Source organism: Mus pahari, chromosome 1 (assembly GCF_900095145.1).
Source record: "Mus pahari chromosome 1, PAHARI_EIJ_v1.1, whole genome shotgun sequence".
NCBI lineage: Eukaryota > Metazoa > Chordata > Mammalia > Rodentia > Muridae > Mus > Mus pahari.
In genome coordinates, this window is record NC_034590.1 from 66167100 (window position 1) to 66193170 (window position 26071).

Here is a 26071-nt window from a genome sequence, read left to right on the forward strand (position 1 = left end):
ATATATATATATATATATATATATATATATATATATATATATATATCAGGTCTCATCACATCATGATCCATCTATCTCTGTATTTTGTTCTGTTTTATTTTTCTGGTATGATCTCTACATAGGCTGTAAAAAGAAGTTTCTCTGATGAAGGGTAATACCTAGACTTTTCTTTGGATATAAGGAGAGGATTTAGAATGTAGTTAGGAATTATGCTAGTCTACAGCACTGGTGGTAGTAGACTCTCTTCTAAAGTCCATGGCCTCATAACTAGGAAGTTGGCTAGCTTTCCAGGAGCAGGTATGATTTCTCTCTGTGGAATGAACCTTAAGTCTAACTGGACAGCTGCTGGTTACCAACAACATATGAACATCACATATTGAACCTCTATAAATACCTTTCCATGCTGGTCCTTATGGTTTATAGGTGAAACATGTAGACAGAATCATTAATAACTTTCATCTCTTGGCATCTTACACAGTATTTTCTGGTACGATGGAAGTAAGACCACAGGAAAAAGGCATTCAGATTAGATCCAGTTTGAATATTCTAAGTCTTAGGTACTGTTTGTTGTCTTTATAAGTTAAGAGTTTACCCTCATGCTCTGAGAGGCAGCCAAGAGTCAATAGTTTATATTGTTTAAGGTATCACATGAATTACCCCAACCAACCATTGTAAATGAGATTTCTCGTGATTGATATAAGGGTTTTCTCTTTAAAGTCCCCAGACCTATGAGACCTTTACACGTTCCTCTTTTGTAGTTACTTCATGCTGCTTACTCACATCTCAAGATCTGGAGCAAAAAATGACAGATGGGAGAGAATATGTGATGTTCGTCTTTCTAGGTCCAAATTACTTTATTCAATATAACCAGATTTTTTTCATCCCATTTACCTATGAATTCAATTTTTTATACAGCTGAAGAGTATTCCATTGTGTGTACATTCTGCCCTTTCATTATCTATTTATCCTTCAATGAACATTTAGTTTGTTTCCATTTTCTGGCTGCTCTAAAGAGATCTGAGTAACTGTCCGTAGAACAAAATTCTGAATCCCTTGGGCATCTACCAAGGAGTAGTTTAGCACTGGATGTGGTAGAGTTTTATCTTTAGGTTTCAGAGGATCCTCCACTTCCAGGATGACTATACCAAATTTTATTCCCACCAGCAGTGAATGAGTTTTCCCCTTTCTCTACACACACACCACTAAGTAAGTATGATAGAATTGGCCCATAGGAAATCTCAACATTTTCTTCTCTGGGTTGAGATCATTTGATGGTGCTAAGCATATTGATTTTTAAAAATGCGGACCAGCAGGATTACTCAGTGGGTAAGACTAAGCCTGACAACTTGAGTTGTATTCCTAGGACCTGCATGGTAGAAGGAGGAAACAGACTCTCCCAGTTGTCCTCTGACATTCCCATAGTGAAACCTGAAAGCCCATACAAACACAGACACACTTGGACACAGAATAAGTAAATATAATAAAACCGTTGGAAAATAATAAACTTGACCTGACATTTTCTATGAAAGCTGTAAAATGAACAATATCTGTTTCTCTTCCCACACTTCCCCTAATAGCATCTTATATAACCATTGTGCACTTTAGAATGGGAAAATGACCTCTCAAAGCCCGTTGTTCCACTAATGTTCTTTATTTTATTGCTTTATTCTTTCCAACTCATCACACTGAACTTTACTACTAGTTCTTCTTTTTTCTCATATTGATCTATAACAGTTCCTGAAACTCCTCTGTGTCTATCATAATCATGGCACTCTGAAAACTATTGATGTTATTTTATGTAATGTTGTTCTTAATTTAGGTTTATCTGATATTTCAAGATGTAATTTACAGTAATTTTCTAAAAAACTGTATACATTTTCTCTTATCAAGTTCATGGTAAAATATCATAATTGCCAATGTCAACCTTAATCACAGATATCTTATACGTGGATCTTATAAAGTACTGAATATATTTTCTTCTACAAGTTTTAGTACTTCGGGTTCCCAATTGAGGCATTTGATCCCTTTGTAGCTAACTTTATGCATGCTAATAAGGAAGTTCATTGTGAGTCCATGTTTGCATGTGGCATTGGGCTCACAGGTGACATTGAATGCTTGTGGAATTCAGAGGACTCTTCTCCAGCATAGGTCCTCGGTATAGAACTCAGGTCATCATACCTTGTAGAAGGTACATTACACACTAAGCCATCTTTCTGCTCCTCAATTTTTTAAATCAATATGTTTCACATTGTCTATGATCTAATAAGAGAGAGAAAAATGTTGTGATTTCATGTGGGTCAATTCTCTTCCTGTGTGATTTGTACAAAGAATAGTTATTTTTCAATGTACTTAGACCTAGATTATAATAAGGCACCATGATCCAGCGTCAATGACTTATCTATGCATTCTTTTTCACTGGTCATAGATTATCCATACCTTTAATATGCCAATGTTTTCCAAATTGTTCTCACTGTGCCATATAAGCCAAGTATTGCTATAGCACAGGAGACAAACAGAAAGCTACTGCTGGACAGCAGTGATATACTATAGAATTATTCTAGGTATTACCCACCGACCACAGAGGTGGCATATCCAAGCTTCGTTATCCAAGCCCTTTTTAATAAAGTTGCATATTACCTGTGTTCCACAGAATGCTATCTAAGGTGCTCTGTAGCATCTACAGTTTCTCTAACCCCCTCGTGTGCCATCTTCTCATCCTCACACTATGGAGCATATCCAATGAGACTGAAGATGAGAGCATTGAAATGTATAACTAACCTTGGCTACTTCTTTGAGAAAGTCCTGAAGCTCAGGGTGTACAGGGTACCTAGAATCCACACCAGGACAGATGGCAGTCAGGAAAACTCCAGGAAGAAAAAGAGCAAATTCTCTGTAGACCCTTGTTCTTCCTCCAAACTTATATTTTCTTTCAGCATTCTGTTGTCATACTTCAGTTAAGAGCTGCTAGTCATGAAGATAAGTGCTTTGAAAGCAGCTGGGGAAGCCAACAAGCAAGTGGTTTGTAGAGAACCAGTCTTGGTAGCATCAAGTATAGTTCAGAATGATCCATCTGGAGTTGAGAAATGCAAATTTGAAAACTGGAAAGGGGTAGATAAAATGGGAGAATTCTGTTTGTTTCAGATATCCCTGAGGTGAGTTTATTTTTTGTGTTTTCTACAGTCTTCTCTTCATAACCTCATGTGCTACAGGTGATTACAATACTGATCTGTTGGGGAGTTTGACCTCTATTACAAGGCATCCTCCTATGGGAGGATGTAAGCAATATCTTCTTTTCTCCTTAGGTCTGGACCATAAATGAAGAGACAGTTGCTCCAAAGTTAACTCAAGAGAATGCATGACTTTATCAGGTTTTCTTACAGAGCATAAGTGAGAGGTTACTTACAGGTATGGTCCACAAATTGGACCACACATAAAAAGCCTTTGTCCAGCAGGAATGAAGGGCTTCCCTGAGGCTGCATGGATAGAGGCAACTTTTCTTGTTCCCCACCATCTATGTACCCTAACCCCTCCCCGAAGTCATGTGCAATCAAGGCAGAGGTGCTTGGGAGTGGCCGGACGTTCTGGTGAGTCTTGTGATGCTTTATACCTCTGTTAAGTTATGTAAATAGTCAGAATTAGCTGGGATATGTTTCACAAGAATGTGAAGCTGATTTGTCCAAGATGGTGGCTCTATTGGTAGTAAGACAGCCACTTACAACAGGGTCAGTGAGAACAAATGCATAATATTAAGACTCTAGGGTGTTTTGATAGGTATCATTCACGAACTGTGGAGGGTACTCCCTGCCAAAGTGTCTATCATTGGGTGGAACCAAGATGGTCACTGTATTCAGTCACAGCAAGAGGGAGTAAGGTTGTCATAAACTTGTTACAAAATCCAGACCTCTGACATTAAGATAGATCCAGTCTGATGGTTGTAATTTTGGATGTTGAAGAAGGAAACGTGGTAAGGATTATCGTTGTCCAAATAATGGGACTAGATTCTCTGTTGAAGGAATATAAAATCATATATGCTAATGAATGTCCTTTATACAGATAAGGAAACAAAGGCTTGAATATTTTATATACCCTAAGTAAGAATACCTAGTTATGATCCAAATGGAGATGTTAAATAACATAGGAAAAAGAGCATAGATGTCATACTGAATTATGGTTTTGGGACATACTGCTTAGAGAAATATACATTATAGAATTACCAAAACAATCATTTTTTCCTAAAAGTAGACAAATGCATGTTTTGTATAAGAATGTTGTGAAGTTGAAGTCATAGTTGTGAAGTTCAGATGAAGTGTAAATATCTTCTTTTACCTGTAGAAGGAAGGTGCTTATTGCTTTGTTGTCTTTGCATTATTCTATTTTCCATGGCAAAAAAAGAAAGATGGAATTACTTGCTTAGCTAAATTTGTATACTTCTTATTTTAGACATTATTTTCTCCACAGGAGAAAAAAAGTTACTTCTGCCCCCACTACTGTGTACCATCCTGAAGTATCAGGCAAAAGAATTTAGATTTAATTTTTATCTACTTTTAAATATAAGCAGAGCCAACAATTTCATACAAATTAATTTGCATTGGCAATACTGCCAAGCAGTCTCATTTTAGTGTTTCTGTGGTATGAAGGAAGACTGAAGGCTAACTAGCTACATGGCATAAAATTAAAAAAGCCAAATAAATTCCCATTCTTGCAACCTAAGCAAAGAAAATCCCATTAGCAAAAGTCCTCAGTCATTGTACTGGCTAGCTTTGTGTCAACGTGACACAGCTGGAGTTATCACAGAGAAAGGAGCTTCAGTTGGGGAAGTGCTTCCAGGAGATCCAGCTGTAAGGCATTTTCTCAATTAGTGATCAAGGGGGGAGGGCCCCTTGTGGGTAGTGCCATCTCTGGGCTGGTAGTCTTGGGTTCTATAAGAAAGTGGACTGAGCAAGCCAGTAAAGAACATCCCTCCATGGCTTCTGCATCAGCTCCTGCTTTCTGACCTGCTTGAGTTCCAGACCTGCATCCTTTGGTGATCAACAGCAGTATGGAAATGTAAGCCAAATAAACCCTTTCCTCTCTAACTTGCTTCTTGGTCATGATGTTGTGCAGGAATAGAAACCCTAACTAAGACAGTCATCTAAGCAAGCGGAGCATATCAGAGTGATGATCAAAAGAATTGTTAGGAAAGAAACCATGAAGGTGCACAAGCTGGCTTCTCCATGTTCTGACAGCCAAGCACAAAATAAAACTCACCTGGAAGACTAAGGAATCCTGTAGTACTTTGGAGCAAAAAGGAAGCTAAACTTCGAAGTAAGGAAAGTCTGATTAGGTACAGTTCCACAAGATCTGTTTCTCTTAATGGGTTTCACCTGCGTAATTATTACTAAGAACTTTGTCCCAAATAAAATCAGAAGTCAAGACAGTGTTACTCCTGGCAGTCCCACTAGTAATTACCTTCTGCTTAATAATAACTGTTTAGTGACAACAATTTCATAGACCACATTCTCATCGAAGTCTTCTCTACACTATTAAACTTCCCTCGAAATAAACAATACCAAGCTGTTCAAATGTGTGCCTGCTCAAGGCCACAACTCATTAAATAATATCTATACACATAATAATAGCAGGTACTTGTTGAACATTGGTGAGAAGTATGGAGGGAGCTTACATATTCCTTCTAATCCTGAGAAAATATCCTTCTGGGAAACATGACCTTTGTATTATAACATAGATAAGATAGCTGAGCCGTGATATTAGTAAACATGCCAACAGCTCTACAGTGGCTACGCAGCAAAATTAGAATTTCAGCCTGTCTCTAATCCAAACACTACAGTTCAGATGTTATTTGTGAGTACATAATGTCCCCAAGCAGGTAAAAACAAATCCATCTAAATAGTCATATCTGTATCTCGAGGAAGTATCTTAAAAGTTCTTCTTCCCTCTCTTTCTAATGGAGTTTTTGGTCCAAAGGAATCTTCCTGCGCTCTTGCTGGCCATGGAAGCACCAGCATTGCTCTTTTGTTAATGGCATGGAAGCACTGCTGTTGGTCTCCTGGGCTTTAAATTGGAAAAGATCTGCAGAAGGCCCCATCCTGTGTATTCATTCCCTGATCCCTTTAACTAGTGTTCGTTTGGTTCATGCCTCGGAGCCAGATGCTAGTCTGGACTGAGATTGGATGATTAATACATGGCCCTTCCCTTTGTACTTTTATCTAAGAAAGTTTCCTTGTAGAGTGACAAAAATCTCCTCATGTCACAAGGGTCACAGGGCACAGCTTGCTGCTTCAGTCCCAAAGTCTAAGATCAAAAGGAGATAAATTTGATGAGCAACCTCATGTGAAGGGGAAAGAAATTCTTTGTAAGTTCTCCCCTTTGCAAAGAAGAAGGAGCCTGTGAACTTTCTAATGTGTATTTTGGACGTTTGATAGAACCCAAAAACAGTTAATGTGAGTAAAAAGATGTACTAATTGTTCAACCAAGCTAAAAATGAAACCACATTTTGCAGAAATAATTTAAGGGTAAGGTCAGTCAAAGAGTCATTCATGGCAAATGTTCTTATTGGTTTAATTTTGCGATGAAAGTGTTCTGACTGGTGGATCACAGGTTTGATGTCACATCAGCCATTTGTTTATAAACAAACACATCATGCATTTCTCTTCTGAACCCATGCTCAGAACAAAGGTCACAGAGGAGAAATCCAAATCCAGACCTAAGGAGATGGCTTGCTCAGTCATGTGCATGCTGAGCAATTGTTAGGAGCAGAGTTAGATCTCTAGCATGCACATAAAACAAGATGAGGGTAGAGATATGAATTTGTGATCCCAGCTCTGGTTGACAGGCCGAGACGAGTAGACCTTTGGAAAACACTCCCTAGTCAAGCCAGACTACATTTCTAGTTCTGAAGCAGTAGGAGATGAGGCTCATCACTCGCTTCCCAGATTTTCTCCATTATCCCACATAGCTTCTTTCTTGGGAAAATGCCTGGGCATAATTGGTACTTTTAGATCCATATATAGTCACACGTCGAACTTGCAGAACTATTCATTTTCTTTTTAAAATGAATTTACATATTAACTTTACATCCCAGTATCAGACCCTCTCTCCTCTCCTCTTCTCCTCTGAGAGGGGGGAGTCCCCCACCCCAGGTACATCAAGTCACTGCAGGACTAAGCATATGTTCTCCCACTAAGAACAGTATCCACAGGCAGACAGAAGTCAGAGAGAGAGCCCCGACTCAACTTCTTGTGAGACCCATATGAAGACTAAGCTGCATATTGTTTCCATGTGTGTATTGGGGAGGAGTGGCTAGGTCCAGTCCATGTTCACTCTTTGGTTGGTGGTTCAGTCTCTGGAAGGCCTCAAGAATCCAGGCTAGTTGACATTGTTGGTCTTCTTGTGGAGTCCTTGTCCTCTTTGGGTGACTCAATCCTTCCCCAAACTCTACCACAAAACTTCCTGAGCTCCATCTCATGTTTGGCTGTGGTTCTCTATATCTGATTCCATTGTCTGCTGGTGGAGCCTCTCAGAGGACAGTTATGCTAATCTTCTGTCTGCAAGCAGAACAGAGTATCATTAATCATGTCATGGATTGGTTCTTGTCCATGGGGTGGGTCTCAGTTGGGCCAGTCATTAGTTGGCCATTCCCTCCATCTCTTCTCTATCTCATAAACATTTTTGGAATGTCATACTAACAAAATACAATAGCTTAAAATTTTTACATAATTAAGGAATTGAGAACTAAAATGGTAAAAATGTTTATGTATTTGGGTCTGACCAGTCCATCTTCCTATCTATTACTAATATGGTTTTAGTTCAATTCTGATGGAAGAAGTCTCATGAATGATGTAACTGATTTCAAAATATAGGTCTTGTTGGGTAGTAGTGGTGTATGCCTTTAATCCCAGCACTTGGGAGGCAGAGGCAGGCAGATTTCAGAGTTAAAAACCAGCCTGGTCTACAAAGTGAGTTCCAGGACAGACAGGGCAATACAGAGAAACCCTGCCTCAAAAAATTAAAAAAAAAATTTAAAAAAAAAAAAAAAAGGTCTTATCTACGCTCTCTGCTATTTGTAGTTACAGCAAGATAGCACATTTAGAACCCTCAACAAACATCTTGTCTTCTTGTAACCTGGTAGTGGACAGTCAAGCTCTCACAATTGTGAGCTAGAGTTTATTGTTTATAAGTAATGTAATTCATGATATTTATTTCAGCATCCTGAATAAATGGCTACACTTATTGCTTCCTCTCATGGATTTCATAGCAGACATCATCTAGAAACTGGCTCATGTGCATTCACAGGGTGTTCTCCAGGTGAAATTAAGGCATTGCTATGAAATCATTTCCTAACCTTTACAGAGAGCATGAACCAAGACCAAACCTGAACATATGAAAGTAGTGGGTATTACCTGGATGACAGCTGCAGGATATGTACACATTAAATATATTTGTGTAATTCTCTCAGATGATCAACTCACTCCAAGGTCCAAGAAAACTTGGAAATCCTAACCCATAAAGTATTCTGAGTATCCCTTAGAATATTTTTATATGTTATCATATCAGTTAAATATTTATATATTTATATTACCTTGGACATTTAGTCCATGGGAGGTGCATGTGTTCTGTTTGCAACCAGTTCTTGGATAAGATAGGCCATTCACTTATTTCCGCAAAAAATTATATATCATACAGTCCAGAGGCATCTTCTGAGCTCAATAGTGCAGAAAATTGGTGAAGTCTCTGTGATGGTAAGTTTTTTTGCCAACCTAACCAAAGTAGAGTCATCCGGGAAGAGGTAATTTCAATTGAGAAATGGCTTCCATCAGATTGCCAGGTGGACATGTCTGTGGGGAATCTTCTTGGTTAAGTTTGTTTGTTTGTTTGTTTGTTTGTTTTTAATATTGGAGGGCCCAGCCCATGATAGGTGATAGCAGGGTTTGCCCCCAGTAGTAGAATAGAAAAGCAAGATAAGCAAGGCATGGGGAACAAGGAGGTGATGAGCTTTGTTCTACATTTCCTGTTTCAGCTACTGCATGGGCTTCTGCACTAATTTCCCTCAGGGATCAACTGTGATGGAGATGTGTAAGCCAAATAAACTCTTTCCTCTAAAGGTTGTTTTTGATAGCGAACTTCCTCATAGCAATTGAAATTAAACTAGGATATTCCTTAAAAGAAGTGGCATGTGTTTGCTTGGGGCTTGCTTTTCTGTGAGTGCTCCCTCTGCTCTGCCCCTTCCCTCTTCATCCCTGCCTTCTCTTTCCCCTCCACCTTACTTGCTAATGCCTTTTGGCACTCTGTCATGCAGAGAGATTCTCCTAAACTGTGGGGCTCTAAGGTAACCTCTGGATCCCTAATATTCACAGGATTCCGTGTATGTATACTTGTATCTCAGGGGAGTTGTTTTTTGTTTTTTATTTTGTTTTGTTTTGTTTTGCTTTTCATTTGTTGATGAGCAGAAATTCTCAAAAAAGTGATTTCTCTCTGCTTAGGCTTTCAGAAAAAAAAAATGGAATGTAGACACTGTTTCCACTTTGTAAATGCCATGTGCAAGGAGACAGACACTGCAGAAAGAAAATAGTTCTCCCCTTCACTCTTTTTAGGCAGAAAGAAGAGAAAACAAGCTCCAGAAACTTTCACCCTTGAAAGTACAATTCCAACGGTTATCATCTTGGGTATTATGCAAGGATTGTGTTTTCTAAGACATATGGTCTTTCTGAACCATCTCATTTAGAAAAATCCACAAAAACCCTTTTATATACAGAGGTTGGAGGACAATCCTACATATTGGCTCAGTTTAACAACCACCCCCTAGATTCAAGTTGAAATGTCATATCCTAATATCTCCCTGTCCTGTGTGTCTATCTCTCTGTCTCTCACTGTGTCCCTGTCTCACTGTCTCTCTGATTGTCTCTGTCCCCATCTCTCTGTCTCTGTCTCTGTCTATCTGTCTGTCTCTATCTGTCTATACCTGTTTCTCTTTCTGTCTTTGTCTCTCTGGAGTAGAAAGGCAGTAAACTCATAAAGAAGAAGAGACATTAAAATCCCTGTCGGTATTCACTGCTGGCTCTGCTCTCCAATATCCCACCAATCTCTTATGGCCCTAATAGAATTTATATTTGAATCATAGTACCTTCTTTAGAAGAGACAAGTAAGGTGGGGTCTTGTGGCCAACAGCACTTGTTAAATATAATGTTAAGTGCTCACAATCACAAAGTAGCTAATGATAATGATGCAGAATGTTTACCAAAGCCGAGTAGGTGAGAAACATGCAAACTGGTAAGCAACAAGTAGTCCGACTGGAAGTCTATGTCATATCTTAGGTTCATAGCTGAGATTTTGTAACAACCTCACTGGCCTGTCAGTCTGACAGCTACCATATCAAACCTTTGCTGTTAAGTAGACGTGTTAACCCTTAGGTTGCCAAGGCTTCCCTGGGGTTCTGCAGCTTTCATTTCCCTGCAATCAGTTTTAAAGTGATGAACTAATATGTGAGGATAAAACTAAAACTGTACATTGTAAACATTGTTTTTCTTATTACTATCTTCAATAGTATGAAATATGAAACGTGGTGTGGGGGAGAAATGTACCGCATTATAAGAAAGGAGACAATCTGAATAAGAGGGAGACAAGTAGGTAAGGGTCACATGATCAGCTTTTCATTATTCATGTAAGAAGCTTGGGAAGCTCAAAGATCAGTGGCTATTTATATAGATTTTTGTCATGAATGGCATATATAAAATCTTCATTTTCCAGTGACTAACCAGGAGGATGGATTGCAACATCACTGAGAAAAAGGAATTAGAGATGTGAATAGAAGATTTTGGAGTAATCCAAGCAAGAAACAATTAGAGCATAGACTAAAAGGAGACCACTGTGACTGATGGGAATTCAGTTAACTTGAGGATGTAAGTGGGTGAATTGATAAAGTGTGGCTGTGTGGCTTGAGAGAGAAGACACAATGGGCAGATGCTAGTTTTGAGACTTCACATTTTGAAACTACATCAGATAGTGACAGGTAAGGAGCTGGTCCATGAGCAGCAAGCTCGAGAGCCTTTACATGGATCACACTGAAGCTCCAAATTTGAAGACATCTCAGGAATAAGAACGAACGGTCTTAAATCCTAAACAATTTACAAATGATTGAGAATGTCCCTCACTCCGGAGAAAAATAAAAATGACTATCAGCTTCCTCATCTAAAAGCTTCTATGGGTTTATTATTTTTCCAGAAATAGGACCTTAGGCTCTGCACATACATTCTGACATTGAGCTATGTTCCCAGGCCTGAGAATTTCCTTTGAGTGTAAGCTGAAGTGGCCCAATTCTAGTCATAGTGGTGGAAAGCTGCAGGGGACCTAAGCTTGCTGTGATTAATTGCACATGTAATTAAAAACTCCTATCTCAATCAAGGCAGACAAAACTACATTCTTCTTCAATTTTCATATATTTGTACTGTCTTTGGTAAACACTTCTATTCTTGCTCCTCCTCTGTCCTCTAATTTTATAGTTAATTCACATAAAAGACATCTGATCTTCTGGATTCTATTAATGTAGTCAGAAGAGTGGAAAAGGTGTTTACTCAGGGGACAATGTGAATTTGCAGATAGTTATTGTATATTCCTAAATGAGTCTGTCTTCGAGTTCTATTCTCCTGTTTTACATAAATTTTACACTGAACATTATTATTTCTCTTTTTAGTTTAAGAACGCGCTATGGAACCAAACAACTCTATATGTGATTCATGTTTCATTAGAAAGTGATCACTGGGCTCATGGACTTTGGTTCAAGAACTTTCTGATCTCTATAACAACCAGATTATCTTAAACAAATTATGTAATATTGGAAAACTTCTCTTTTTCTACTCAGCTAAAGGAAGTTAAAAATGCTAATCTATTTTTCCTGGGTATTAAGAATATGAAATGCTTGTCAAGTACAAAATTACATTTAAAAATACACAGGAGATTATCAAATACATGAATATAAGAAAAATATAAATATATATCGTTATATTACTTCATTATTATAGCTATTTTATAGGTCTGGAGAACAAGATAAATAAGCTCACCTATATATCACAGCCAATGTATCTATCTGCCACACTTGAAATATATGTATATTCTGAATTGGTTTAACATCTAGCCTGCTTTTCTTACTGAAATATAACCTGTACAAAGAAGGAATTGTTATCTATGTTGTTTATTGCTATATGCATTTTCTAGAAAATTGCTAGGCTGGAGCACATAGTCAATAAATATGTGCCGAATGAATCATTGACAGATACTGAAGGCCTTAATTTCCCTGAAGCATCCCCACTGTATCGCTCTTATTCAAGAGTAGAACCCTGCACCCTTGAACTAGCACCAAGGGCATTTTTTGACTTTAAACAACCTTGATCACTGTCATACCATCATTGTTAATATATATTTCTTATCACATGCTATTTTTTTACTTGACTTATTTTTAACAGTATCAAATCCAGTCTCATGTGTCTCCTTGATCTAATCACACATTAGTTTCACAGTTGACACCAGTCACTTCACGTGACTCATGTGCAGATAAACTGAAAACATTTCTTCTTGTTTTATATTCTATTCAATTTCTACACCTGAGGGTTGTTCATGGTTTCTTGCCCAGGCCATCCCTGTTTAAGTAAACAGTATGTGATTAAAGAACTGTTCTCTGTGCCATGGGATGCTGTAACCTGGATGACTATTAACCAGGTCTGAGGAAGAGAATTGTTTCAAGGAAAGAAACAATGATTTAGATTTTGCTCATCCCAATTAAGTTTTAATGTTTATTTGTGGCTAAGATTGTAATATTGTTTAATTCTTAGATTGTTTACACCATTACTCTTTAAATACCCATCCTCCATGACTTCTGTCAGAAACACCATTTGCCACGAGTTCTAATCATTCTTATATATTTATAAGAATCTGTGGCCATTTGTGACCTGAAAATGTTATTAAAACATAACATTTATCTGTAATATAATAAACTCTTCTCAACTTAGTCCATGATTCTTGTCCTACCTCTACTCAATGCTAGTTGACAGAGAGTCGGAGGGAAGGGACACTGTCTGCTATATTCATAATATAATTGCCTTCCAGTTTGAGAAAATAAATACTATCAATGGATTTATTCAACCACTTATTGACTGACTACCAGACTAAATGTAAAATCATTGAATTAGTTAAGTAATAAAGTGAAAGAGGCTTTATTTCTGAAACTAAATCTAAACAGTTCCATGTTACCTATAAGGATATTGGTTAATCACTAAATCATTTATTTATGACCTTCATGTAGTGGGTCTGTTCAGTCAAAAACTAGATCTGAGTACTAGACAGAGATCTCAGAGTTTGAGAGCTTATACTGGTCTTGCAAAGGTCCTGAGTTCAGTTCCTAATACCCACATTAGGCAGCAGCTCATAAATACCCATGTCTAACTCCAGCACTGGGCAATCCAACATCCTATTATTGTTTCTGTGGGAAGTGCAGTCTTTTGTATACATACATACACACACAGACACACACACACACACACACACATAAATAAAAGTAAAAATAAAAAGTAAAAGCTAATTATCTGAAAATACTATTCTACTTTTGTAAAATAAAGCAATAATTAACCAGACTCCACAAAACGTCACTAAATGAAATGGATGAAATAGAAAGCATAAAAAATTATCTCCTAAATAATAATTTGAGTATTTAAAGAGTTGGAGGAATATTTTTGAACACCATAACTTTTATATCAAAATAGAAGTTACCCAGGGTATATATGCATATATATATATATATATGCATATATATGTTTGTATATATATATAAATATATATATTCCAATATAGATTTAGACAATTTATTTATAATTTATATTTTTAAACTATTTAGCTTTCAAAATATGGAAAATTCTCCTACTCCTAACAGCCCAAGTGACAAACAATATTTTAACTGGAAAAGACACTAACAAATAAGTTTAATTTCCACATTGTCCAGGAGAGAAATCACAGGTTATCCAGAAGGACAATCCCATCATTCTACTCCTCGTGGTATCATTTATTGTCATAAAACACGATGAGTCTTTTCTTTAATAATACACTACCAATTTATGAAATAACCCTTGATAAGGAATAGAACTAGTATTTTCCTTGAGCATATATATATTACAGATTCATAAGTAATTTTACAACTAATAAGTTAGAAGGCAATAGTGCAGTAATATTTATTTATAGAAATTACATCATATGCACATTAATATAGAGAGATAGTTATCATGTGTGTTTTATATGCTATATCTAGGCTATATTAAGGTATTCTACCTGAAACTCACTAGAAAAATTCATATACTTCAACATGGAAAGGGGAAAACTGCACATCAGAGTGAGATGCCAAACAAGGCAGTCTAGCTTGAAGACCATATCAGGCAACAGCTTTGACGACTGTCTCCACTCCAGTTGTTCGGGACCCACATGAAGACCAAGCTGAATGTTCTCAACATGTGTGGGGAGGCCTAGGTCCAGCCTATATATGTTCTTTGGCTGATGGTTCGGTCTCTGAGAGCACAAGGGTCCATGTTAATTGACTCTGTTGGTCTTCTGTGGAGTTCCTATCCCCTTTGGGGTCCCTAATCCTTTCCCTTATTCTTCCATAAGAATCCGTAAGCTCCATCCACTGTTTGGCTATGGGTGTCTGCATCTTTTGGAGTCAGCTGCAGGATGGAGCCTCTCAGAGGACAGCCAGGCTAGACTCTTGTTTACTAGCATAACAGAGTATTAATAGCATCAGGGATTAGTGCTTTCCCATGAGATGAGTTTTGAGTTGAGCTGGTTATTGCTTAGCCATTCCTCAAGTTTCTACTCCATCCTCTGTCCCTGTATTTCTTGTAAACAGGACAAATTGTAGGTCGAAGGTTTTGAGTGAGTTGGTGTCCCTATTGTTCCACTGGGAATCCTACCTGGCTACAAGAGGTAGCCTCTTCAGGTTCCATATCCCCAATGCTGTGAGTTGCGGTTAGGTATACCCCCATTGATTTATATGTGCCTCACTTATCCCAAATCTCTGTCATGTTCTGAAGGTGCCCCAAACCTCCCGAGCCTAGACAGTTGCAGATCTACATTCATTCATATGGTCATGTGGCCACCTCTCCTGTCCCTCCCCACATCTGATCCTAACCATCCCCCATTTCTCTCCTCTTCCCCATCCCACCCAGTTCCCTCCCTCCATCTGCCTCTTATAACTATTTTGTTCCTTCTTCTAAGTGAGAACCCAGCATCCACTCTTGTGACAGAGGCATTTTATTAATTGAGATTCCCTCCTCTCAGATGTCTTTACCTGTTGCTAAGTGACTATTCATCACAGTTCTCCATGTCATAACTTTTCCATATGCTTTGTCTGGATAACAGACTACTATAGACAAGAGTTTGCAGTACCTACCAACATAAATATCTAAAGAAAAATGTCTTTGAAATCTCTATCAATAACAGCTACCATCTCCAAATCACTGACAAGCTAACTCTAGGCATTACTTTAAATGAAGTTGTCCCTCATAAGGAGAAGCTTTCCCCCACTTTTCTGTATGCAGGTACCTTCTGTGCAAGGGCACTTGTATTTTAGCAAACCATCTGCAGTTTAAGCAGTCAGGACATTGTAGAGGATGCGTGAGTAATTTAGTAGCTAAAATCTTTAATTCTCATTTCAGGTCTTAATTGTTGTGAAAAGGGACAATCTTTATGTATAGCAGCTTAAGCAGTCAGGACATTGTAGAGGATGCGTGAGTAGTTTAGTAGCTAAAATCTTTAATTCTCATTTCAGGTCTTAATTGTTGTGAAAAGGGACAATCTTTATGTATAGCTCTAACTTGAATTTAAAACTTTGACAGCACAATCAAAACAAAGTCACTGGCATTCCTCCCTACAATCTCATAATCATTCTCTGGAATGTTATCCAGTCTTCTGTCTTCAAGATTAAATTGTAAGTCTTCCCAAACAAGAGAGTAAGACAGGATTTAGAAAGACTGTTCCCAGCACCCATCAATCTTGGGTCCTTTAATTCTCAATCACACATGCATGCTCACATAGGCACATGCACCCACATGTCTGCACACAGGTATGAACAGACCTCTCTCTATATATTTTTCCAACATGATAACTAAATGCAACCACTATATTTTTGATGTTATAAATAACGTATTTCACAAGTTTGTACTAATTAACTTTTACAATATTTAGAAACTTAAATGTTGATATAGGGACTGGGCTCTAGACTAAGTGGGCACTAGAATAATGAAATAGATCAAAAGCTTTTAGGTCTCACTTGACCCTCAGTGATTTAGAATATACTTCTGTAAGGCAGAAATTTGTAACACTAATAGGTTGTATAAAAATTCTGGCTGACTCACAAGCTAGTAAGTTGGAATCCATTGATCAAAACAATTGATGTTTTAGTTAAAATGGCAAAAATGTGGAAGTCTATGTTCAGAATCTGGAGGTTTTAGCATTATTTTTTTCTCTTTCACAATTCAAATATGTTGATTTTTTTAAATCTTGAACACTAGATAGATAGAATTAACCCTTACATACAAATGACTCCAAGTGTTCAATATCTTTACTCACAGACTTTAAATCAAGTATTTCACAAGTAATTGAAGTTCAATAAATGTTTACTCAATAAATGAATGAATGAGTGACATGCAAGAGAAACAAAATACAAATAATAATATTAGTGCCATGATTAAAATTAATAACGTGTCTTTTAAAAGACCCTTGTGAAGGGCAGATGTTGTATGCATATGAATTAATGAGTAAGCAGTGGAAACATTTGTGGCTGGCATCTGAGATAATGAGGGAATACAGGATACAAGATGTTGAACAGCCGGGATGAAAATCCTCTGTTGATGCCTCTAGCAAATAACTGACTCTTTCGCTTGGTCAAAATGTCCAGTCTTGGCTTCTTACACCAGATGATGTTTTATCTCCTTCCCATATTGGAGAGAAGCAGCAGGCTGGCATGATGTCACAGCACAGTAATTAAATCACAGGTTTCTCTGAAATGATTTGGGATGGAATCGTATTTGGTATCATAAAGTTTTCTTTTTGTTTTTAGTAAATCTCTATGATATAATAATAACTAAGATAAACTAACTCACCAAAGCAAAAGAAGAGTGTTTTTGTTTTGTTTTGTGGTTTTGTTTGTTTGTTTGTTTGTTTTTTGGTAAACTATGACCTTTGGCAAGTTAGATAACTCAAGACTCAGTTTCCTTATTTGCAAAGTGTAGGACATTTTATGTACTTTCCAGTATAGAGAGAAGATAACCTATACACATCAACCAAGTTACCAACCTGAATGGAATATTTAGTGTTATAAATTAATAAAGAAATATGTTAATGAAATACAAATGGATTGAATGGGTCAAAATTCATTTTAAATTATACTTCATTAGAACAGACATCTGTCACCTGCTTTTGTCTACACTATAAATCTGAGTAGGCAGGAGTGGAGTATGTATTTCTGTTGTTCTAGGAAATCAGGCTTAGACTAAATTGACTTTCTGAAATGATTTTTGCACATAGAAGGAAAACATCAGAAGAACTTTAACCTGAGCCAAACTACTGCATCCAATGTTCTTTGTCTTATTGCACTACTGTCTGGGGGATGGGACATCTGTCGGGAAACAAAATTGAAACTATCATAATGCAACAGCTATTACAGTGGGATTCAGAAAAGCAGAGGGCTCTGCTGAAATGAAGAGGAAAAGGGCAAATCCATTGCTCATTTTATACTGTGACATCAGGATTGCCACTTGCCTGGGTACAGAGAGCTTATCAGACCTGTGTTCAAAGCCAGCTCATGTAGCCAGCATCTGAGGTTCAGAGGATGACCTTGCTCCCTCAGGTTTAAATTCAGAATGAACCTACCAGCTCCTACTTGATGGGCAACATAAATTGGATGACATAGAAAATCTAGCACATGGTAGAGAATCTATAACCATTAGCTATTGCTTTCAATACAATCTTAGTGAATAATTTCCTTTACTCAGGGTGGGAAGAAATCAATGTTTGATGTCCAGCTTTGCCTTCACACAGCTTTGTGGCTTCTGGAAATTTTAACTCTTTCTGGACTTGGGCTCATGAGAAAAAAAATCCCACAGATCCAAAGTAATAATAATGTCTGCCCTGATATTAAAATGCCCATGATGGTAAGAGAATGTACTAGTATTGTTTTGCTCACAGGTCCATTGTTTATCAAAGGTGATTAGTTACAGAATATATCTGAATACAAAATTCCTTTTTGTATTTTTTTCCCAATTTTCCATGGCTCTGAACTGCTAAGCTGCTAAGTACAGAATGGATAAAATGTCTCTTGCTGCACACTGACCTCTTGTCTTCCACACAGACCTGTGCAACACACGAATGTTTTGTCCTTTGTAGAAAAAAAAAATATCTTATCAAGCTTGAACACATGCACATCCACTGAAAAGGGAGCACAAATCATTCACATTTGGAAAGTATGTTAATTATATTTAATAATGCATATAGATTCTTTATGCTTTCAAAATGAACACGTTATACGTGGAAAATTACCGAAGATACATGTGCATGTATCCACTAATATAAAAGCTCAGCTGACCTCCCAAATTTCAAGGATGGTTGTTTTGGTCTAAGATTTTGGGAATATGCTTGAGTTAGAGATTTCAAATAATAGACCTAATGTCCTGATCTTATCTTTGTAAATTGGTGCAGTTCACAGGACATATTAGTTGCTTTTCCTGTTTTTGTGATAAAATATTCTGACAAAAACAACTTAAGAAAGAGACAGCTTATTCGGGCTCAAATTATGAGTGGAGAGTCCATCATAAAAGGCAAGTTATAGAAGCAGAGGCTGAGGCAGCTGGTCAATCATCACCTTCCATAAAGCAGCAGGGACTGATAAATACTTTAGTTTCACTTTCTTCTTATTCAGCTTGGTACCACAGCCTTCTGGAATATTACACCGTTAGGTAACTCTTCCTATTTTAGTAAATTAATCTAGATAATTCCTCAAAGACATGACTGGTGACTTGTATCCTCAGTTGCTCTAGTTCCTGTTACTTTGAAATTTTAAATCTGAATCACACAACTGTAGGGAAAAGAATGGAGGTACAAGAATAGTTATTTGTCTGTTGCTTCCCATTCTCTGGTCTCTCTGTACCCCAATTACCCAGAATAGTACAGCATATGTATAAAGATAATGTAAGCATGGTATCTATGTTCAGTTTGTTCACATCTAATTATATGTCAATTTCCATTGACTCACCTAAAAATTTCTCCACGATATTCAGAGAATTTGGTTCTTTTATCGACCTGGCTCTTGGTGTCTGAAATCAGGAATAGCCCCTAACTTTTTTAGGTGTGAATTTAAATATCTGAAAATACAGACACAATATTCTTTGACGTTTTTGATGTTTTTTTCCCCCTAAGGAACTGAGCCTTTATTTTCTCCATAAATTTTTCTCAACTTCAGGACATGAGTCAACCACACAATCTGGCAAGAGGTTGCACAACCATCTACAAATGCTTAATTAAAGACAAATGCATGAAGTTGCAGCTCAGTGAAAGTTAAATTTAATCAGGATGGAGGTTTCAAAGTCCTGACTGTGTTGGAGCATGAGAGATGACAGGAGAACACACACAGTAAGGGTAGCATGGGGTTTGTTGCTACCCATGATCTCTTACATAGTGCTCACAGAAGACAAAGTTGTGGTCAGATGTAGGAAGAGAAGGCTACAAGGGAGGAAAATCCAGAACAAATGTTGTACGGCTCAGTATCACATTAAAGCATCTGTCTTAAAAGTTTTTGTCCCTGAAAATCAAAAGAAAAAAAAAAGGTAGTTTAACCAGATATCATTTTTCCCTTCACAATCATCTAGATATAAAGGAGTTTGGGAACACTCCTAAAATAGTATCCATCGATCCCACAATATGTTTTTGTTTAAGTAACATTGCAGATAGCTTGGCCATGAGTGTAAGTGCAAATATCCATCATGTAAGTACATTCTTAAAGAAAGGGAATGTTTTCTAGATAGAATGTGGCAAATTGTCTCCCCAGTATGTGTAACATGAAATCATATACTATTGACTTTCCAATTATTGACATAGCATATTATTACTTTCGACTAGATTCAAACCTGATTTTTAAAAATTATATAATTTTGCTCTCTAAAATACCTGTAAATATTATTAGAAATTTTTACTTGGTCTGGAAAATATGAATGAGAAAATTTTCTCTAACTCATAGTTTGTAATTTAAATATTATTACATATCTGATAATAAATATGAATAATTAGGTCTGTTACACATGCCCACATTTGGCCAAATTACTGAAGTTTTAAAGTACAGTTTTGGCCAAATCATGCCCAAAAGGACATCCTCAGCTATTTTAGGAACTAATTTAGTGCAGTCCTCATAGAAAGCAATGAGCTATATCTTCAACATTCCCCTGGTACACATCCTTTGTCTCTGTCATTCTAACCATAGAAATGAACATTTTTCCACTGTGATCTTACATTACAGATGGCTGTCAGTACTAAGATATTCACATACAAATATATATTAATATTCTACCAAGGACTAAGCCCTGTTTATTACTAAATGAATCCGCCCTCACAGAACTTAGACATTGCAGATAGTCGTGAAAAGGTAGGATGCTATCAAAAGAAAGAGAAAACCACTTGCCTGAAGATATGAAGTTTTTAGTCAAAGAAGAACATCCTTCTTTTTATAAAGTTGTAACATTTTAGTTTAGGAGTACATAATAATTTAATTAGACAGTCTTTATTGAGAGACAAAAAGGGAATAATGTCTTGAGAAGATTTGCTTGCTCAGTAGCTACAAAGAACAGCCAGTTTTTATACACAGGATGAGGGAGCTTTGCAAGCACTAAAATAGAATGATCACCAAGAGTTCCTGTTAAATTAAACTTAGAGGAAACAATATTTGCATTGGCTTATAAAATGCATAAAATGTTCCTGGAAGGTTCTATAAGAAGTTAAGAGCTGCTGTCTAAGGAGGTGGAAGCACAGGAAGCAGGGCTAGCAAAGGGGGAAAACTTGTGCTACAACTATCTTAAGTAATTTTCTAATGTCTCAATACTTAAGTCATCTTACATTTTAGAAATTAAATACACAGTTTTTACTATTGCTGAAACCTCGATGTCTGTCTATTATTGTCCATTATACCTGCACTGGTTTGTAGGAAGTGTGTTATATTCTAAATACTGTTTCTGTTACACTTAAATCATTGAAGTATCTTATCTAGGCTCCTACATCCTATAGGTGTACTCCTACATCAGTATACCTTCACTGTTAATGAAACATAACAAATTTCTTAAGACTTTATTTTTACATTGGGTTTAAGAACTCCATGAGATCTCATCAGCAAAGGCCATCTCATCGTCCATCTGTGAATTTTCTATTACTTTAAGATTCATATGGAGATTTGGGTACCATAAGTAGATTTTTAGAAGGTGTGCAACGTGATTAATCCTGACACACTAAATACTTGGCTATTGACCTACTAACAACAGTTGCTGTTCTTGACCTTTCATGGCCTTAGGATGCTTCTGTTTCATCCATGACACGCATCACCATCAAGTGGCCTTTGGAATCATTGGCCAGTATTGGTCCATGAGGACAAAGGAAGCAGAGACAAAAAATGGAGTGGGGGAGCAGAGGGAGCTCAGAAGCCCTGTGAGTACTTGTGGAAATGACAACACCAGGAATAGTTATAGTAAGACAGTTCAACTTACTTGGTGTGATTCAAGGCTTATATAATGGAGTGCTGAATTAGTTAAACCACTTTGGCTCCCAGAGGGTCTCAAGTGCATACCAGCCAAAGAGCTCTCTGGATTCGCAAATGAAAGACACACATTTGCCAGATTAATTTTGATATACCTTAACTAGCTCAATGGCTAGGCACTTCGAAGACTCCCCGCAGTCAGCAGATATTCCCCTCCAGTATTCCTGACTTAACACCTCCTAAATCCACATTTTACCTTTGCTTCCCTGGCTCCTTCTGGACGATCTCCTGTCATTGCTGCCCAAGATGCTTCTGGGCTGTCCTGACTGGTTTTGTGTGTCAACTTCAACCAAGCTAGAGTTATCACAGAGAAATGAGCTTCAAGTGAGGAAATATGCCCATGAAATTCATCTGTAAGGCATTTTCTCAATTAGTGATCAAGGGTGGAAGGGCCCATTGTGGGTGGTGCCATCCCTGGGCTGGTAGTCTTGGCTTCTATAAGGAAGCAAGCTGAGCAAGCCAGGGGAAGCAAGACAGCAACATCCCTACATGGCCTCTGCCTCAACTTCTGCTTCCTGGCCTGCCTGAGTTCCAGTCCTGACTTCCTTTGGTGATCAACAGCAACATGGAAGTGTAAGCTGAATAAACCCTTTCCTCCCCAACTTGCTTCTTGGTCATGGTGTTTGTGCAGGAATAGAAACTCTAAGATATGGGCTGCCCTTCCAGGGACTGACTGATTTCCTTCTCGTAGCTTTATTTTGGCTCTTCCTCCCTCCTGTTCCTTCCAAGTGCAGTCAGTCCTACACCTTCTAGCTGTCCTTTTTTTCCTCTCCTTGCATTCTTCCTCCAGGAACCCAGGTGCCCAACCTCTTTCATCCTACCCAGCCATCGGTCATTGACCCTTTATTGTTCTATCAAAAACCAATTGGGGGACAGGGACCTTCAGAGTTTAGATATGCAGATTTCCAATCTTGGGAGCTGAACTAAGACAAAGTATTAGAACCAATCCCCAACAATACAATTTTTGGGAAAGGGGTAAGACATCCAGAATGGGCAAATATCATTGGCTGGTGGCTTAAGGTACCAAATGCCTCATTAGCATAGAGAGACATGCCAGGAATCTCAGAAACTAACTGAACAGGTTCTTATTAGGAGAAAGGAAGTTAAACTTGTAATCTTAACTAAGGCTACATGGCATTCTGCAAGTAGAGACATTTGGGGAGTTTTGAACTCCCCAGACAAGGTCAGAGAAGCCCTGTTAGTGCAGGGAGTCCTCCACTTTGCACCAAGCCCAGAAGTCTATCTGGCCAATGGCAGACTTTGACCTTAATTACCAGGGCAACACCACTGACACTGACATGATTGATTTCTATCACGTGGTTCCCTCAGGTATTTTACCTACAATCATGTTTTTAAGGACTCAGTTGAAGATCTGAGAGACTACTGTAAAAATGCCTAGTTCTCACTAAATTTCCCTTTCCTTTCCAGTACTGTGCATTACAACTGTTATTAGCTGAGCATACAGAATCACAACTGTGGGTCCTCAGATCACGGAGTTAACTTGGTCCTAGTTGAATTGACCTGCTCATTGTTATGGTCTGGAAACTTGAACAAAGAAAAGCATGAATACATTCTCAAGGCCCATTCTGCATTAAAATTCTCAGAGATCAATACTCTATATGTCTACCGTCAAGTCCATGTGGTCAAACCCCTCAATTGCACTTACTTTTTAATATGACCCCAATACGTGATTCTTTTAGCATATCTTTCTATGTTCTCCCCTAAATCCTCACCATAGTTTCCAGTGAAATTCCTTGAATTTATAGATTAAGTTGGGGAAGGAAGAAATGATCTTTTATCAAGGTTAAATATTGAGATTTGTAAATGCAATGAGTATTTTATTTATATGCCCTTCTATGGCCTTCAATGGGAACTTTATATCTTTCTCTTAAAACAATTGCTTATTCTTTATTAGTTTAATTCTCAAAAAATACTTGAGAGTATTTTCAGCATTGTTGTAAATGATCTCATTTTCTTTTGCATTTTATGGTTGGTTATTGGTACAGAGGGACATTCTTGATGGCTTGTAGTGAATGTGTAGCTGGAAATTTTATTTACATTTTCTAATTAGTTTCCGTAGTTTAGTTCTGCTGATTCTGTTTGATACCCTATGTGTATTGCGCTGTCATCTGCATCTAATTATACTTTTGACTTTTCCTTCCCAATCTTCCCTGTTTGTTTCACTTTTCTTACTATGCTGCATACTATTCAGGACACAGTGCACAGCATCACAGCTAGCCAAAACCTCTTGCATCTAATTTTGCTGGTGATAGCTTTTATATTCAGAGTTAAAGATTGCTTTCTTTGTGTGTCCTGAATAAGCAGACATTGGCACATAAAAAGTGTCCAGTGTTCACTTTTTTGAGATACCTTTTATTGAGTCAAAACTGTAGAATTTTATCAGTTATTTTTCCAAATCTATTGAGATTTTTGTCTTGTTTTTTTTTGTTTCATAACTCTATACATTTTATGTGGTTGAACTACTGTTACTGAATATTAACCATATGTAGATATTATTCTATGCCCTTTTAGTTCTTTATAATATCTACTTTGTTGATACAAAACTATTAGACTTTATAGTTGTTTATCTAAAAAGCAGATGAATGCTATCTGGGTGGACAGTCTCTCAGTGTTAGTTCAAACATCAGTAATGCCATATTTGAGTGCCTGTCTTAATATTTGGATGTGGGTGTCCTATACTTCTAACAATAAGAATCAGCAGTAATTGTTATAGTATCTTAATTACTTAGTCCTTGAGAAGATTGTTCAAGACACTCACTGAGGGTTGCATGTCTACACTCTCCATCTGTGTTGTCTAGTGATTCTATGCCTACGCTCACACCTATTTCTCTGCACTTCATTTTCCAGACATACTTCCTGGTTGCCTGGTGGTTTGACCCTGCCAGAGCTCTGTGTATATGATGCCTATTGTGAAGAACATCATTTCTATTTCAGTCAGAATGAGATTGATGCCCCATTTCTATCTTCCCATGATGCTTTATTTCTTCTCCTTGTCATTGTACACAAATTAAAGTATTGTACTTTCTGTTTTGTGGTTTGTTACTATGGTGATATGAACATATTTCATAATAAAGAAGCTCATTTCATCCCTGGCATTCCTATACAGCTTCAAGATACACACTACAACTTTAGTTCTGTTTGTTTAACTATAAACCTCACTCAATATTCACAATTTTGGAATTTAACTAATATTTTTGAAATGAGCCTTTTACTTGTACTTATATTTCCAGTAGATAAATAATTCAACATCTGAATGTATAATTGTTAACGTTGTGCTTAGAGTAAAGAAACAGTATTGGATTTCAAATTGGGGACACATTTATATTATACATATGATTACTTTGTGTAGGTTGAGGGTGTGTTAATAAAATTAACAGAGGCCATAATTACAGTCTCCACCTCCAAATATTTCCTACAGAGTTGCTGTCAGTGACATTAAACAAAGTGCTCAGTTACTAAATATATTGGGCATGTATTTTAGTGGGAGAAATAATGACATCTGGATGACATTTTACAGAATTATCGAATGCTTGTTTGCTTATCTAATCAAGAAAATTAGCTTAGGGCATAAAGAGGACCCACTTTACAGATGACTAGTATGTAAAGAAATGCAGTATGGCTGAAGAGATAGGAAGCAATGATCTACTGAGATAGTAAACACATCATATTTTAGTTTCATGTTTCATGTCCACAATCTGAATTTTAGACTGCTTAATCCCATACTACCTTCACAGAACTGTTGAAGTATTTAATGGGATTACATTTGAACATGTGCATACACAAGTCTTCAAAAAGTCACTACATGATATATTTGGGTCTCTGTATAATAAATGAGTGAAGACTTTATCTGGATCCAGGAAGATAATGACACTGACCTATTATGCCTGTTTTGGACTTGGAACACATATTCTTCAAGCAAGAATCCACATCAGTGAAGGTGTCACCCCAAGTTTATGCTGCTTTAGACTACCTTTGTCACTCGTTCAGTTCAGTCCTTTACCCTACCAAAAAAAATCCCATGAATATGTTCTATGGAGAGGAATCCAGAGTCTGCAGAATAGAAATAGACATAAATATATCTTCATTTTCCTGACTGACCAGTGGTCTTTACTCCTAAGTGACTTGAAATGGTTCTTTGAGCCATCAATAAGAGTATGAGGAAAAATATCTCTCTGTGTCTCTCTCTGTCTGTCTCTGTCTCTCTGTCTGTCTCTCTGTCTCTCTGTCTCT